This window comes from Lampris incognitus, chromosome 8, assembly GCF_029633865.1.
Source record: "Lampris incognitus isolate fLamInc1 chromosome 8, fLamInc1.hap2, whole genome shotgun sequence".
In the NCBI taxonomy this organism is placed as follows: domain Eukaryota; kingdom Metazoa; phylum Chordata; class Actinopteri; order Lampriformes; family Lampridae; genus Lampris; species Lampris incognitus.
In genome coordinates, this window is record NC_079218.1 from 20705928 (window position 1) to 20713929 (window position 8002).

Sequence of the window (8002 nt, forward strand, 5' to 3'; positions counted from 1 at the left end):
AGGGTAGGTGTTGCTGATGCCCATCTGGTCATCCTGAAACTGAAATGCCTCAGGAGGACTGGAGGGTCGGTCGAACAGCAGATGGTCAATGTGGACTGAACGTCGGTTCACTCCATTCCACACGAGGTAGGTGACTGGTCCGAGTCTCTTTTCCACTGTCCCTTTCGTCCACCTCTCCTTTCCTCCACGGAAGTTTCGGATCAGTACTGAGTCCCCCTCTGACAGATGTCTCAGCTTCGAGGCGGGTTGGTCATGATAGTCCTTCTGCTTTTGTTGTTTGGCCCCCACCACTCGAGCGAGGTCTGGCTTCAGCAGGCTGAACCTGGTCCTAGGCTGACGTTTGAGGAACAGTTCTGCTGGTGTGCAACCTGTAACGCTGTGTGGTGTGGTCCTGTATGACAACAGGAAGTTGGCGAGCCTGTGTTTCACTGTAATAGTGACGTTTTGTTTCTTCTCATCGAGCAGCTGTTTCAGAAGTGAAGCTTTCACCGTCTGGACTGCTCTCTCTGCGGCACCATTAGAAGCAGGATGGTAAGCTGGCACCAAGGTCTGCTTAATGCCGTTGCTTTTCAGGAATGTTTTGTACTCCAGCGAGGTGAATTGTGGACCGTTGTCCGAGACGATCTCCTCAGGAAGACCGTAGGACGAAAAGATGCTCCGCAGCACTTCGATCGTTTTGACGGCGGTGGTTGTTGCCATGGGGATCACCTCAAGCCATTTTGAATGACTGTCTACTAACACTAGGAAGTGTTGCTGATCCTTCTCTGCAAAGTCAATATGTAGCCTCTGCCACACTCTCGTAGGCCACTGCCAGCAGTGTAGTGGTGCTACTGCTGGTAGTTTCCTCACACTCTGACAAGCATCACATTGCTGCACTGCACGTTCGATATCACTGTCCAACTGAGGCCACCATAAATAGCCCCTCGCCAAACTTTTCATCCTGCACCCTCCGGGGTGCCCTTGGTGTAGGTCGTACAGTAGTCGTTCTCTGTGTGCTGGTGGGATGATAATTCGAATTCCCCACAGAATGCATCCTTGTTCCACAGACAGTTCATTCCTTCGGTTGAAGTACGGTTTCAGTGTGTCATCGTTGATGTAACTCGGCCATCCAGACCGGGTCAGTTCCAGTACCTTGCATAGGACTGGGTCCTTGAGAGTGCTCTGTGCAATCTCTGTAGCCTGCACGGGTAGCTCATCTACTAATGAGAAATAAAAGATGCTGTTCTCCACCGCTGTGTTGTCCTTTTCTTTCCCCGGCAGTCTAGATAACGCATCCGCATTTGCATTGTCCGCTGACATTCTGTACTCTATACTGTAGTCATAAGCCATAAGCCTCAGTGCCCATCTCTGCATACGCAAAGCGGCTAGTGTAGGGATTTCTGACTTGGGTCCTAAGATGGCAAGGAGGGGTTTGTGGTCAGTTATTAAACTGAATTTGCGGCCATAGAGATATTTATGAAATTTGGTCACGCCAAATATTATGGCCAACGCCTCCTTCTCTATCTGACTATATTTACTCTCTGCCTCTGTCAACGTACGTGACGCAAAGGCGATTGGTTTCTCGTCCCCATTTTCCATTATATGTCACATTACCACACCTATCCCATAAGGGGATGCGTCACAAGCTAATCTCAGTGGTTTCTGCGTGTCATATTGTACTACTACTGAGCTTTTCACTAACTGTTCTTTGGCAGCCTTGAATGCTGCTGCACTCTCTGGTGTCCATTTCCATTCGACTTCCTTCTTCAGGAGTTGGTGTAGTGGCTGCAATACGGTCGACAGATCTTTCATGAAATGGCCATAATAGTTTAACAGTCCTAGGAATGACCGTAGCTCTGTGACGTTTGTGGGCTGGGGTGCATTTACGATGGCGGCAACCTTTGTCTCAGTGGGGTGAAGTCCCTCTTTATCTATCAGATGCCCCAGGTACTCTACTTTCTCCTGCATGAAGTCACATTTTGCTCTTTTCACTCTTACCCCGTAGCTCTCCAGTCGGCTCAAAACCTCATCTAGGTTCCTCAGGTGCTCCTCTCTTGTTCTGCCTGTGACTAGTATGTCATCGAGGAAGCAGGTCACATGCTCTAAGCCTTGTAGTATCTGGTCCATCACATTCTGGAACATAGAAGGTGCACTCGACACTCCATATGAAAGTCTGTGATAAACATACAGTCCTTTGTGGGTATTTATTGTTAAATACTTCTCTGAGTCCTTCTCTAACTCAAGCTGTTGGTAGGCATGTGAGAGATCTAATTTGCTAAAGAGAGTGCCCCCGGCCAGTGTGGCGAAGAGATCCTCGGCGTTCGGTAGTGGATAGGTCTCCTCTTCCATACTCTGATTAACCGTGACTTTATAGTCTCCACAGATACGAATCGACTTGTCTGATTTGGGTACAACTACTATCGGGGCAGCCCACTGACTATGGTCTATCTTTGAGATAATACCAGCTTTTTCCAGCCTATCTAGCTCTTTTTCAACTGCGTCTTTTAGTGCGTATGGCACTGGTCTTGCCTTTCCGAAGACAGGTTTTGTATCTGGCTTCACTTTGATATTTGCCTTAAATTCACGAATAGTGCCAGGCTCCTCAGCAAATACTGCTTTGTGTCTCTGTAACACTGCCTCTACATCTGTGTTATCACTGCCCCCTGCTGGTGTAACTGAGAATATGCTTGCCCAGTCTAGTTTAAAATTGGCCAGCCAGTTACGGCCAAAGAGGGCTGGTCTGTCACCTTTCACAATCACAAGAGGTAAATCTCCACTCTGGTTGTCATATTTCGCATTGACAATCACTTGGCCCATCAGGGGAATGTTCTCACCGGAAAAGGTTGACAGACGCACTTTACTTTCTTTCAGTGGCAGGTGTGAGAGATGTTCCTTGTACACTATCTCAGATGGCAGCTCCTGTGTCAAGCTGCATGTCTACAGGGTTTCCTTCTAACTTAATATTGACCTTAATGTCCTTTTTTCCATTACCAACTGTATTTGTGGAGTACACTGTATTCATCGGATACGCACCAAACAGTTCATCCTCATTTCCATCTCCTCTCTCACTTGGACTGTGGTCTTCAGCCACATACTGTGTATGTCCCTGTCTATTTTTAGTTTTACACATTCTTGCTATGTGCCCTACCTTGGAACACTTGTGGCATGTCTCGGTTTTATACCTACATACTTGAGCTGCATGGTTGTTACCTCCACATCGGTAACAGGGTTGGTGCGTTTCTGTTCTCTGTGGTCTAGAGTTATCACTGGTAGGTTGCTTGCTTTTCCACTCGCTGGTGGACGACTTGCTTCTCCACGCACCCTTGCTTGTTCTCTTCTTGTCTATCTTATTCACAGTTGCAGCTCCGCTTGGTTTGCTGGCAAACTCCAGCGTATTCTTTGACGCCATTTCCATAGATAAGGCCAGCTCACATGCTTTTGCAAAAGTCAGATTGTGTTCTGCTTCATTTAAATGCTGACCGAATTCACAATGTGTGGACAAGTGCTTTAAAGCAACCACATAATCAGACACTGACTCATTTTCTAGTTGGTTTCTTTTCTGAAATCTAAAACGTTCAGCTATGATTAGTGGCTTGGGTTTATAATAGGATGCTAGTTTCCCGCTCAGTACTGCATACGTGAGGCTACTCGGTTTTTCTGGTATGCAGAGGTTCTTTAGTAGGCCATAGGCTTCTGCGCCTATCACAGACAGAAAAACATTGGCCTTCTTACCGTCCTCCACTTCATTAACGATCATTCATTGCTCCAATCTTTCAAGGTACGACTCGAAGTCCTCTTTACCTTCCTTGTATTCAGCAATATTGCCGATGAAATGCGCCATGCTTGTGCTTGGCTAGCTAGTCTTTTCTTGCTAGCTGGTTGTAAGCTAGCTTGTAGCGTCACGTTGCTTCGTCCGCTTTTATTAACTAATGGGATTACCTTCTCACATTAAAGGTATCCCATCCTCGTCGCCACTGTAATATTGTAACGTGCATGGATAAGAAGACACGCTGGCCGCTGGCTGGCGGGTCTGACCCTTTAGTCTAGCGGTTAGCGATGCCTCCTGCGGTGCGGGCGATACGGGTTCGCTTCCCGGCCGCGGCAGTTCCCGTGGTTGCGTTGTCCCCCGGATTCGCTACATTGGTGTCAGAAGTGGGATGGAGTGACCGTAAGGCCATCGGAAGCGCATGCGCCCTGAGGCGTGAAGGAGCTGATATGCTTAAGTGGGGGGACGCGCTTCCCGAAGGAGGGGGGTAGTGTAAAGTGCATGGATAAGTAGACACGCTGGCTGGTGGGTCTGACCCTTTAGTCTAGCGATTAGCGATGCCTCCTGCGGTGCGGGCGATACGGGTTCGCTTCCCGGCCGCTGCAGTTCCTGTGGTTACGTTGTCCCCCGAATTCGCTACCTTCTCACATTAAAGGTATCCCATCCTCGTCGCCACTGTAATATATTCGCTATATTATCTGGATGTATCTTATACTGCTAATATATCCATAACAGTGATTTGAGCCGGAGACCAATTCCCAACGTCTGGTCCTCTTTATTGTAACTCTCCGACTGTCGCAGCAGTCAACATCCGGGGTATATGAAAGCCTAGCTTAACCACCACTAGGTAGCGCTGTTGGTCTACTACAGTGAATTCTCCCAAAATTTGTATTTTAACATGTTATTGTAATCCAATGCTTTTTGATGGTTTGTGTAAACCCCAGATGTTGTACCGCATTCACTAAGGTTAAATATAAGGCTGCGCGACTGTTTGTCTATTTACTCTCACTTTGACACATTTTGGGCATTTGCGCTATCCGTACCTTAGAGCTAGACCATATCCGCTGGAGACTTTTATGCAGTCGCGTTGCAGCAGAAATCTCATGGATTGTTGTTTTATTTGTGAATGCAGGCAATAAAAGCCACTGTTAGGAACCCCTGGTCTGAATCTCTATCACGAACACCTGCACAAGTGAGGGTCGTTACACTGGTGCCGTGACTTCTTCTGGATCATTTGGATCAGCTCCGCAAGCAGATCGCCGAAGGTGCTGCGCTGCGCTGTCTTCCTGGAATGTGCAGCGTGATTTTTCTGGTGATTCCGTATATGACCGCTAGGGGACACTCTAACACTGCATTTAAAATATATCCATGGTAGTTTTAATACGAGGAAGTGTAACTACACTGTACATTGTCTAGCCATTTCTCTTTAATTTCAGTATACTATATTGCTATATTTAGAAATATTTTTCTCACATCACACTTCAGTTTAGTGTTCAGTATTTTTCAGGTGGTGTGACAGAAATTTTCTGCGTTTGTCATTTCTATTTTTATTATTATTTCAATTTCTAATTTTATGTTTCTAAAGGTATCATGGCTGAGGGAAATAACAGTCAGGTCAATGGGTTTAAAGGCTTCTCCGTGAATAGGGGCAGGGGTGCTCATTTTAATGGTCTGAATGCTAACACATTGTCTAGTGCAGTGTTTCTCAACCGGGGGTCCGCGGACCCCTAGTGGTCCGTGGTGTAATTGCAAGGGGTCCGTGAAAATAAAATATCTTTAAAAAAAAGATCCTATGACATTTATAGAAATAGAATTATTTTACTCAAATGTGACTGAGACCTTTATCTACCTAAACTATAAAGGGTAACAGGACTTTTTTCTCTAATTACATCTGTTTCACAAGTGTAATTTATTGTATTTTAATAAGAGATCTCGCTCCCGTTTGCATTGTTAAAAGTTACTGCATAAAAATTCTGTTGTTACATATATCTGAAAGTTACTGAATACATATTCTGTTTTGTTACATATATCTGAAAGTTACTGCATAAGAATTCTGTTTTGTTAACCATATCTAAGTTACAACTGAAAGCTCTTATTTTTGCCCCAAAGAGTGAATAAATGCTATAATGCAATTTAAAATGCAGTTTCTACTGTTTCTACAAATTGCAACCCCCCTCCCCCAAGATCAGGTGGAGGGGTCCTCAGGGTAGATCAAAAATACACAGGGGGTCCAGGACCCCAAAAAGGTTGAGAACCACTGGTCTAGTGGGTATGGAAGTGAGAGTGCAGGTGGTCTTCAAGAACATGTTAGTGATGTTTGGAACAGGGGGCATAGTGTGAGCCTGGGCTGGTCTCCTAGTGAACAGTTTTTGAGGGTGGATGCACAGACTTCTACTCCGGTGAATGATAGCATTGCCATGCAACACCTGACTGATATGGTAGGCCAACTGGGAGAGCAAATAGGTAACTCCATCGCAGCTAGACTTTTCTCTTCTGGACTTACTGATCGTACTAATACACATGATACACCTTTGACTGACAAACCAGCGACTGTTCTGACTTTATGCCCTACACAACAAAACACAACGCCAGTAGTAGTTCATGTCAAGACTGAACGTGAACCTGTGACTTTTAGGGGAAATAGTTCTGACAAGTACTCTGTTCAGGAATGGATAGCCATGACAAAAGCTCACCTTAGGAAACAGTCTTACACAACAGCTGAACAGGCGGATGAGATACAAGGAAGGCTTTTAGGAAAGGCAAGAGACGTGGTCAAAGTAGCTCTGAGGAGTGATGACACACTTGATGTGAAGCAGAACCCAGATCTCATGTATGACATTCTAAAGCGATATTTCAGTCAGTCTTCATCATCACTTCCGTTGCATCACAGGCAGACCCGATCAAACAACCCAGAGCCTGCAGGCATCACCAATCGATCCCAGCACAATAGAACAGCACCAAATCAAATGCAGCACTGTCGATGTGTGCAGACATAACAGATACTTCTAGAGTCGGTCTTCTTGTGTGTAGTCCCATGACACCAGATGAATCATAGGTATAGTTTGCGAACATGTGTATAATTTTGTCCAGAATTCAGTGGGGGGTGGGTGTAACAGAGTTGAAAATGACCTCACTCAGATAAAGTGAATTCTCCCAAAATTTGTATTTTAACATGTTATTGTAATCCAATGCTTTTTGATGGTTTGTGTAAACCCGATGTTGTACCGCATTCACTAAGGTTAAATATGAGGCTGCGCGACTGTTTGTCTATTACTCTCACTTTGACACATTTTGGGCATTTGCGCTATCCGTACCTTAGAGCTAGACCATATCCGCTGGAGACTTTTATGCAGTCGCGTTGCAGCAGAAATCCCATGGATTGTTGTTTTATTTGTGAATGCAGGCAATAAAAGCCACTGTTAGGAACCCCTGGTCTGAATCTCTATCACGAACACCTGCACAAGTGAGGTTCGTAACACATTCAACAGATGTATTTACAATTCTGGCACATGGTCTCTAGGTCTCTACTACCTAGTCCCCATGGACCAGACCTCAAAGCTGTGATGGACAGTCAAACATTTAAATTGCCCTGCCCTTTTGAAATCACTTTGAATGAGGGAGGCCAGGACCAATCTTCAAGAAGGATCAGTTTGAATAACTTGAGAGATTGGTTTGGTCAAGTCAAGTAAGTCAGTTTTATTTGTATAGCCAAATATCACAAATTACAAATTTGCCTCAGTGAGCTTTACAGCAACACAACATCCTGTCCTTAGACCCTCTCATCGGACAAGGAACAACTTCCTAAAAAAAAAAACAACTTTTAACAGGGAGGGAAAAAAATGGTTTGGTCCGGCATGAAGGGTAACAGAGCAGGAAAACCACACATTTGTGCGAGAAAAATATTGCCATAATTGTGTCTCAAAAACATCGAACTTGATTCCAGGAGTTATATACTGTTTCTTTCACAATATGCTGAATAAGGCTCATAAACATGTTTACAGCTCAAAAAATTGGTTTTCATTTTGACACGCAGAACTGTCATTGCTACTGTAAAACCCCTAAGCTTACTTAGCTCACGAGGTCTTGACTTGTAATGACTTGGGGGTGTCTGTATTTTTGTTCACACATACCGTGCTTCGTCATTTAAAGGTGTGTGCTGAGTGACACATTGTGCTGGAGATTATTTTTAGGAATTGATAACAATGTAGCTCAGCTTTACATAGCATCCTGCTTGTAATGATCTGTGCCCTCTGGCTA